At 39.0% G+C, this 8,795-nt stretch overlaps 1 protein-coding gene across 4 annotated transcripts in view; it reads left to right on the top strand.

Moving 5' to 3' along the window:
* The first annotated feature begins 6 nt into the window (after window positions 1–6).
* Window positions 7–8,795, top strand: part of Slc7a2 (solute carrier family 7 member 2) — a 71,462-nt gene continuing 62,673 nt past the window's right edge. For 2 of the 4 annotated variants that reach the window (XM_004637236.2, XM_004637235.2), the window contains exon 1: window positions 7–306. The gene's annotated coding sequence lies outside the window, so the exon portion shown is untranslated. Of the gene's footprint in view, window positions 307–706; window positions 729–1,773; window positions 2,615–8,795 lie in introns of those variants that run through there. The other 2 variants (XM_023722012.1, XM_023722008.1) reach the window with 2 other exon arrangements.

The following is an 8,795-nucleotide window of genomic DNA, read 5'->3' as shown; positions in this document are numbered from 1 at the left end:
CGGGTCGCGGCTGCAGCCCTGGTCGCTCGCGCGAGGCTGAGCGCCGGGTGCCCGCGGCTCGTCCAGTCCGCACTGACGGTCGGGGCAGCGCCGGGGGACGCCCTGGCACGGGGCTCCGCGGGCCCGTGCTGTAGCCAGTCTGATTTCGGGGAACCCTGGGTACCCCTCTCCCCACGACCGCTCCAAGCGCCGCCCGCTGAGGGGACCTAGGGTCGCCTGCTGCTTGCTGGGGTCCCTGGTGAAATTCGGAAAGCTGCGCAGATCGCTGCGAACCTTTCACGTCGCGCTGGGGACCCGGCGACACAGGTAAAATGGCCCCTCGCGCCGTGTGCGCAGTTTTCTGGTCCGTGGTGTCCTCTTAAACGAGTTTGCGGTGGGCTAGGTCTTTTAAGCACATTTCAGACGCCTTCAGCCTTGAACCCAAAGTGCCCTTGATCTTGAGGCTTAGGAAATCCCACCGAGCTCCACACCCCTGAGCGTCCTCCCTTCGACCAGAGAATATCCCACCGTTTATTTTCGGGTACGCCCGAAGTAATGAGAGATTGTACTGTCGAGTTATTTCAAAGCAATACATTCAACAAAAGTTAGGAAGGTTGTATACCTTTTAAACTCTCTAGATTTCAGAAGGTACAATGTTCATCTTATTTAAACTTTAAAGGAGCTACCGAAGTAAAACGGCATAAAGGGGTGTTGAAATGACTGGTTTGTACTGATGATGAGATTGACAGGTTTGTATAGAGATGTTAATCCTTTTAGTGGTGCACTGTTGCAGATCTTATTTTAGTAGAGCTATCTGGACCCAGGGTCTGGGCTGAGAGGTTACGTGTATGTGGCCTCTGGCCTGATAGCTTTTCATTCTTGCTTGAGCCAGTGTCGTTATTGCCTCAGCAAAGTGAAACATTTTGTGTTCTTTCTTTAGAGAATACACAGGATAGGAATGTTCTGCTGTTACTGCTATGCTTCCTTATGATTGCTTTGTGGGATTAAATCTTTTCTTCTAATGACACTAAAGCTTAGTAGAAGAAATGATCTCTCCTTGCAGAAGAACATAGGAATTTTTTTTTTCTTCCTTCTGTAGAGTTGCTAATTGGTTGCTCCGTTTGGAGTTTCTTTTGCTTCCCACTTAAGTTCTACATTGTGCCTTGCCTTTTGAACGTCATTAACTTGAGGTATTTGAATCTTTGGGGATATGCCACGACCTTGGAGATAACACTAAGGCTTTGTGGTATCTGTAGAGATTCGCTTTGCAGAGTGCCGAGTCCTTGACGTCTTTAGTTTATCAGCATAGCTCTTGTGATCCGAGTGCTCCTCCCAGCTGTTATCCCTGGATGTAAGAGCTAGGAGCCTATAAAGGAGTTCAGAGGGAGACCTGGTGTTTGTGATCATGTAGAGTCTGAGAATACTCTAGAGTTTTCTTTTTTGTATTCTCCTCTGTTTTTACCACGTATATATGTGTATCTGGAGAATTTTAAAGCTCACATGTCCTTTCTCCCACTACAAACACTTGGCTAGGAGTGCCTGCTTCCATGCTAGAGGGTTCCCCTCTCACCTCAGTTCTCTTCACCTGCCTCCTACCTCCAGTCCTTACTGTTTCTGCTAGCTCTTCTGACCAGTGTGTTCTTTTTTGTGCTCTACTTTTCCAAATGGGTTTTCCACCTAGTTTTTCTCAGATGATTTCTTTATGTAGCCTAGCTAATATGTTCCTTTTTGTTCTTTTAAATTTATTCCCTCATGTGTATGTATGTTTATGTTCAAAATCATTTGGTATTTTTATTTTGGTGAATGTTATTGATTTCAACAATTTGATCTGTCTTCAAATGTCTTCAATCTTTCATTAAAAGTTTACTGAGTTGATGCTGTTTCAGACACTGGGTAACTCAAAAGTAACCTATAGCTCCAGTCTTGGAGGGATTTTATAATTCTTTTCACATTTAAGAAATTCTCCATTGATAGATTTTGAAAATAACTTTTTGTTCTGGTGATCTGTATAAAACAGCACCACCTCTCAATAGATGTGCTGCTCTACATGTGCCCGAAAGCAAGTATGAATGCATTTTAGTACTGCACGTGAAGGTTGTGCCATTTTTTCATCTACCAAAGCACACATGCTTGGCGTTTTCATTTTGCTAGTAGTAATGAAATTGTGCTTATTCTTCTTGTATTGCCTTATACTTGCCTTTTGGGCTGTTCTTTTAGAGTTGGGGGTTATAATTACAGAAATGCTGAGGGTACCACCAACCAGACCAAACCAAACCAGCATTCATTTCTGTAAGGCACCAGTTAATGAGGATGATCACAGCACAACTCACCCGTCTATGGGGGGAGGGGTTGTTTGTTTTTCTGTCCACCTTAGTAAACTGTTATGTGCAGTAGTACCACAGTTCACAAATGCTTCTGTTCTCAAACAATTCGGTTTGCAAACAGAAACTTTTGGCAGAATTTTGCCACTGTTTGCAAACTCTGCATGGTCTATGACAAACAGGATGGTGGCCCTCTTGCCACACAAGCAAGAGTGCAGTCATCTTCCCCATAGGAGCACGGCCATGACTATCTTGTCTTCCCCAGAATCAGGGAACAAGCTCATGACCTGAGCGCCACTGTATTACCTGTAGAGGTGAGTCACTTTTCACAAGCATGCAGACTCTTAGATTTCAATCTGAGAAGGACCTCTGCTGCATTATAACTGTCTTGCTGATAAGTATGATTAGTAGTCACTGAAGAAAAGATTTAGTTAATATGGCTTTTAAATGGTTTGATTTAAATGAATGGGTCATGTCTCTTCTGTTCTTTAACTTTTAGTTTGAATTTCTGCCTTCTGAGAGATCTGCGACTCCGGGTGTTTTTCTGAATATGTATGACTGTGGTACACTGTCGAAAATCTTGGGTTTTCTCAACAGAGAACTTTAGTGACCTGAGATTGGATCATTGAGAGAGCTGGCCAAATAACTCAGCAGATTAAAGAGCTTGTTTAGACAGACACAGGGGCTGAGAGTTTGATCCCTGTGCCCCAATGTGCCCCACAGGGCATGCTGAGATGCTGATTGAGACTGGGCATGTTGGTACACGCCTGTAATCCCAGCACTTGGGAGGCTGTAAACAGGAGGATCATTACAAATCCAATCTATGCAGTGAGACCCTGCACACCCTGTACACCCTGTCCTAAATACAAAAAAAAAAAGATTGGATCATTGAGCAAGGTGTCATGTATTTATTTTATGCCTTATCTCTGTCCCCCTGTGAAATAAATTGCATAAAATTAAATTAAAAAATGAAAACCTATATGTACACATCCTAAAAGAATAGAATAATGCTGCTATATGTTATCATCTCTTTTCAGAACTGAGCTGACTCAGGGAGCCAGCACATGATACGAGAGCATTCCATGATCTTTCTTCCAGGAGTAAAGAAAGCCCTACCTTATATTCATTTTTGGAATTTTTGATGAGCAATAAATATACAACAAGGAATTTTTGTGCCTCTTGTTGATTCTTAACTAGTTTTTCCCACAGTTAGGAGAAAAATCCTTTTCTTGCCTTACCCCTTGCTGACTTCATCAAAGCTCCTAAATGTTCATACAGTTAAATCTAATACAATACATTTTGCCATCAAGACTCACTTCCTTCTGGTGGAAACGTGGTGATCACAGCAAATAGCGGTTGACATTACCAAGGGTGCTTGATAATAATGTAAACTTAAAGCTGACTTTTCATTGAATTTACTTCTCAGTGGGCAGGAAATGTTGCGTGAGTTGATACCTTGATCATAATTAGAAGATAAAGATTGGTTGAGATCTTTTCTTACCTTAGGTTTGACAGCTACCTTTCTGTTGGCAAATAATGATGAGAATGATGATAATCAGTATTAGAATTAACAGTTATGTATTTTATATTGAACCAGACAGAAAACTAGTCCTAATTTTCACCATTATTTGTTCACTTAATGTGAACTGGGGCAGATTTTCTCAATTCAATATTATTTTTATTTTTTAAAAATAACTTTCTAAATTTTCTAGAACTTGAACTACATTTGACTGGTACAGGTGGGAAATCATTTATATACCAAATATAGTATTTGTCTTACCAAAGCATATGGATCCTTTGGGTCATATCCCCTGTGCCCACCATTCATACTGTCTGGTGTCCTTTTTTCTTTTTTTTTTCAAAGTCATATATACAGAAAGAATGACCATTACTCATAATGTCAAACTTTAGATGTAAGAAATAAATTTCAAATATATAAACACTCTTTTAATCTTTCCCTCAAAGGTAACCGACAGTGTTTTCAATTTTTTAATAGTACATGTTTACAGTACATAATGTTTACATTCCTCTTAAGGTATATGTACATTAAATTTATAGTCAGTGGAAGAAAAATGCTAAGATTACAATGGCTGTTCTGTGTAGCGATGGCTTTCTTGGTATTTGAAAGTGGGTTATGGATTTTTGAGATAGACAAATACATGCTCCCATCCTACCCCATTCACTACACCATAAAAAAATGAACCCATACACATGTAAACTGCCCCAACTCCACACAGTTTTGTGTAAGATTTCTGAAAGTTGAAGAACAGCTAGTGTTTCAGGTAACCAGAATAAGAATCCTGCAATACAGAAGCCATTTCAAAGGAAATATGTCTTAGGAGAGAATTCTCTGGGACAGTAGGGGGTCTTGGTCTTAAACATCCTTCCTCTTGCTGATTTAAGATTGCTGTGGCCTCCACAGAAGGCTGATAGTTGGCCATGAGGTGAGTGTGGCGGGGTGGGCAGTCTAGAGTCAGAGCACTATGTATGACCACTCTAATTTATACCATTATGGAAGTAATTCCTGGGCCTCAGAGAGCCACTTGTTTTCATCTCCAGCCTCACCATCTTTCCTCCAGTTTTCTCAAATGCACAGATCTCCACATGACTTCTGGACACATGAGCCAAGGAAATAAAGGTGTTTTTGAGTACTAGTTAAGATAATCTCAATTGAGTATTTGAAAATGTATCCATAAACATGAAGAAAAAATGAATAAGAATAGTCAGTATCAGTCTAGGGCAGTGATGATGAAGCATTTTGGGCTTTCAGTGATATAAACACCCCACTGGCATGCTTGCCATAGGCTCACCGCCAGTGGTCTAAAGGTATAGCTCCATGATGGAACACTTGCCTAGTATGTTCAAGGCCCTGGGTTCAAGTCTCTTACTACAGCTATACCACCCCCAACACACACACCAAAAGGAAAAAAAAAAAAAAAAAAAAACGAGTAGGCAGTATCCCACTTTCTTATCTAAAATTGGGACATTTTTATAGTGTAATTAAAATCCAATCCTACTGCTACGATGTGAGGATTCATTTGGTGGAAATCCCTAGAATGTAATAAAAATTGTTACAGAAATAAAGAAGTCCTACACGAGAGCCCAGTAAAGATCACTATAGGATATTTATCAGTTTTTGAAGCATAAAATACCCAATGTTCTTCTTTTTGTCACGTTTGTTACAGGATGATGAATGAAAACCAATGAGGCAAAATGAGGAATTTCAATTTCTTTTGCTGAAATTCTTAATTTTTGCAACACTTACTTGATATGTGGTTAGAATTTCTAATGTTTTGTTGCTCCCGAAAAGCCTTCTTTTAAATTCATTCTGTTGTGGCACAGTAGTTATGTAGGTGGAATAGGTTTTGTGTGTGCACTATTCATGAAGAAAATAAAGCCGTTTACATACCATGGAGAAACAAAAGGAGTGTTCATAACATTTGTACTACTAGAGCTATGAAAACATATTTATAGTCCTAGAACTGGGGCCTGTTTTAAACTCGCCTAAGACAGAATATTTTAACTTTAAAATGAAATCACTTTTTTAAAAAAGGTAATGAAATCAAATATGAATAATGCATGAATAAGATTTAGAATCTTCGAAGTTTCATTTGGTTTTATCACTACAGAATGAGGAGAGGCTACTCAGTGTTGCATTACTTGCCTAGCATGATGAAAACCATGGACTAGCTCTGGAAAATAACAACAAACAGAAATAAAGACAGTATCATGGTTGTGACAGTTGGTTTTGTTTTCCAAACTCTACACTTAATAGTACATTTAAAAGTTTCTGTGGGATGTCTCTGACATTCATTTCTAACCTTCTTGGCCATGGATAGTTATTGAGTTCCTGGAACAAGTTACATGCCAAGCACAGTATGAGGCAAATTTGGAAGGGAAATGAGCTTCTGAAACTGACATTTTAGAGCTTTCTTTTTATGAGTAAAGAACCTCAGGACTAGGGAGGTATAACTCATCTGAGGTTAGGTGGCAAAATACCAGGTGAAGACTAGAATATCAGGCCATTCTGCTTTTGTGAAAATAAATTATAATCACTGTAGCATACTACTTATGTGGAATCTTATAAATCTTATAATTTTAACTTTAAAAAGATTTCAGATTTTAAAATTTCTTGGAACTTGGCATATTTGAATAAGGTAGTTTAGAGAATATTTTTCAGGTGTCATCAGTTTCAGGTGAATGGCCTCCTTGTGCCCAAATGAGAAAAGGTAGTTTTAATCTAAAAGAAAATTTAAATATAGTTCCTAAGCCATTCAAAGTTATTAGGATTTCAGTCTTGTAAATGGTGCTTTTCAGGGAGTAAGTTGTTTGGAATGCCATTGTGTTATCTTTAAAAACAAGCCCTGTGAAGTTTTACTTTTCCTAATTACCTAGGTAACGGAAGATTTGCAGTTACTTCAGTGAACCAAATAAAAAGAGCAGACTTTGCATAAAATTTCTACTGATATAGTGCATTTTACCTGCACTGAAATGAATCATATGAACTTTTTGAATAATGAATAGTATATTCATGTTCTTCTGATCTTTTTTCTGTACAGTATAAGAGACTTGGGAAGGACAAATACTGTAACATTGTCTTTTTAAAAGATATTCTTTAAAAAGTTATTCTTGTAAATTATAATGTTTTCTATTTTTATTGTGAATTCTAGGTGTATTATATGGTCTGTCTTTTAATAATGATGAATTTTTCAATGACGTTGAAATCTGAAGGTACTATTTATCTCACTAAACTGCTGACAATGGTACTACTTTAACTTTTAGAAAGATTTTAAAATTTAAACAAAGCATTAGAGAGGCCACATCATTTTTGTAAAGTTTTTTGAAAGTACTTATGTAGGAGAGTTGAATTTGATGCTTGTCTTTTGTTAATGTTGGCCATCACCAGCCTTGTCCGGGTGCCTGGCACTTAGGGTAAGTGGTGGCGAGGGTGACAGTGGTACACAGAGCAGAATGGTCATCCTAAGGTGGATGTAGCTCTGCTCGTCCAGAATATGGGCACCAGTTGCAGTTGTTGATATCCATCATATTGGAAAGTTCACATCCTCTGTTTTAAGAAGGGGCTTTTACTTCATCGTATATGGTCTTAATGCATTATGTATCAGACCATGAGAATTAGTAAAGTTGAACTATGTAATGTGATTTCTCCCTTTAAATCCATGGATCAGAATTCAGACTGTTTCCAAGAATTGGAAGAAAAATCCATAGTTTTTAAAGTATGTGTTAGGGCCGGGGAGATGGCTCAGTGGAATAAGCACTTCCCTGGCAAGTGCAAGGGCCTGAGTTCAATCCCTGGTTCAGCCAAAAACCGAAAGTATGCATTTAATAAAAGAACAAAACAAAATGCAAAAATTTTATTCTTTTGCCCTCAGTGAAATGATATATGTGATATTGTTTTAAAGAAAATTTTTTTTCTAATGTTTGACTACCACATATACTAAAATTATTTCTGGGATTGAAAGTTTCTATATGTTTAAAGACAAAATATGTAATACTGCTTTCTAGCCTTAGTACATCATGAGCTTATAGGATCAAAGAAGCCTGTGTTTTACATATTACTTCAAGCAGAACCATGTCTGACCATTCCTCCTAGGTGTGTGTATTAAGTAGGAGTAAGCTGGCCATTGTATAGGTGTGCACACATAGCAACAAAAAAGGCAAAGTGTACTAACTGTTGACATAAATGACAGTATTTTCATATTTAAAAACATAACGGAAAATATGCATGATCGTTGAGGGAAATATCAGACTCTTCACAATCTTAGCCCTCAGTGCTACAGTGCTGATACTTCTAGCTCTTCATTTTAGTGCCTAGAAAGAGGCGGGGCTGTTAGTACATTAGAGAAGAACTTCAGTTTCTTTCTTATTCTGAAGAAGAAAGTAGCCTGTTCGCTGGCATTACTTCTGCCAAGGTTTCACCACTGAGGGATTCCGGTGGTCTGTCCTGTTCACATCAGGTACGGTGCTACCCGCAGGTATTAGGGACCCAGCTATGTATCTGGGCTGTCCCTGGGCCAGTGGCTGTTTAAGATAGGACAGTTTATGATTTGAGGAACAATGACAGCAGGTCTCAGATTTTCCTTTGTCCTTCTTTCCTCCTTCTCGTCTTCCTTTGTCTTCCTCCTTGGAAATGTCAATGGGTAACCTAATTAAACTTGACCCTGGTGCTCATCAGACGGAATTGTCAAGGCTGAGCTGTTCTGTTGATCCCGCTCTGAATGTCTCTCCAGCTCTCTACTGTTCTTGCTTGGAGATTCTGTTTGTTCTTAAAGATTGTGGTTCTATGCATATGGCCCAGGCTTTGGTAAGGACACTAGTGTGTAGAGTCTGCACTTACCCATCTGTTACCCAGCAGGGGCGTCCTTGCTGTCCTCCTTGCAGTTGTTATTTCTTCAATGTTGCCTTTCCCTTGTTCTTGACTCTGTATGCTGACATGAGCTTTTTTTTTTTTTTTTTTTTTTTTTTTTTTTTTTTTTT

This window comes from Octodon degus, unplaced genomic scaffold (genome assembly GCF_000260255.1).
Source record: "Octodon degus isolate 3935 unplaced genomic scaffold, OctDeg1.0 scaffold00088, whole genome shotgun sequence".
Taxonomy (NCBI): Eukaryota; Metazoa; Chordata; class Mammalia; order Rodentia; family Octodontidae; genus Octodon; species Octodon degus.
Note: the sequence above shows the minus strand (reverse complement) of the source record. Positions and strands in the feature narration are given on the sequence as shown.